Raw genomic sequence first — 1,271 nt, forward strand, 5'->3', positions numbered from 1 at the left:
CTAATTTCTGTCCTCCATTATGTGAACTAGTGATTAATTTTCAAGACAACTAGTATCTGTGCAAAGATATATGGATCAAGCAATGAATCCAGTTATCAGGCGTTCAGAAGCAACACGCAATTCCTGGTGATCGTTCATCAAAAACGTTGCAGCAACGTTTTCTTTGTTTCCCTGGCTATTACTGTTGTCTCAGGAGTATTTCCCAAAATCGCGAGGGAAGGGAAGCGGTGGCCAGGCTGCCATCTGTGTTGTTATTGTTCTTGGACCAACGATGTATGTCTATTTCTCACATATCACCGCAAAGAGCGTGTTGTACATAGGCCTAAGGAATAATAAAAAAAAGAATAAACAATAATATTTCTTGCTCTGGAAAAAATTACCTTTTGTCAATTCTCCTTGTTTTTAGTCAACATTATTTTTCCCGTTCCTTTACGTATTTCTTCGACAATCAATACCGTAAGTTATAAAAAGAAAAAGAAAAACCATGATATAGCAACGTCGGTGGCCATGATGTCCACACATATTTATTGATATTATTATTGTTCCGTAGTTTTAGGTGTTTGTTTTAGCCGATACTGCACTCCAATGCAATATCATTACACATTTTATCAAAATTCGTAGACGTAGAGGACTTATCGAATTCCCATATTATTAACGACTCACATTTAATCCTCTTTGAAGGAGTTTTTAATCGTTTCTTGACTCACTTTATATCAGGGGCGATCGAACAATGAAAACTGAGTCACAGACAGACGAAGGAATAAAATACATTTGGTTTCCCTTTGATTATAATAATTTCCAGTGTTGTCATCTCTTGAGACAGCAAAATGTAAATAAATTATGTTTACTTTTTTTTTACTTTAATAGGGAAAAATGTCAAAAAAAAATCTATCGGATGTATATTTGGAAAACAGTTGGAAGTTATTATAACATTTGTCTAAATTAACTATCTCTTTTATCTATCAGTATATACGTTTGTATATAATTACATCCACAAATCGCATAAAGTACTGTAGACGAAACTTGAAGCTTTCTGAGGTCCTTTCCAAAGTTGCGATTTCCCAGCAAGGCGAGGCAGTTCTACGTGGGATCTCGTGAATATATACGAACTTACTTTTATGAAGGTTTGTTTTTATCTCTTCCACTTTTCTTTTCTTTTTTGTATGATGACGCGGTCCATACTCGATGATGAAAAGAGAAACTTGTTCTTATATGTAATAATAATCAAATTTACTTTGTAGTATGGAAAGACTTGTTTTCATCTCTTTTAG

This window comes from Penaeus monodon, chromosome 20 (genome assembly GCF_015228065.2).
Source record: "Penaeus monodon isolate SGIC_2016 chromosome 20, NSTDA_Pmon_1, whole genome shotgun sequence".
In the NCBI taxonomy this organism is placed as follows: Eukaryota; Metazoa; Arthropoda; class Malacostraca; order Decapoda; family Penaeidae; genus Penaeus; species Penaeus monodon.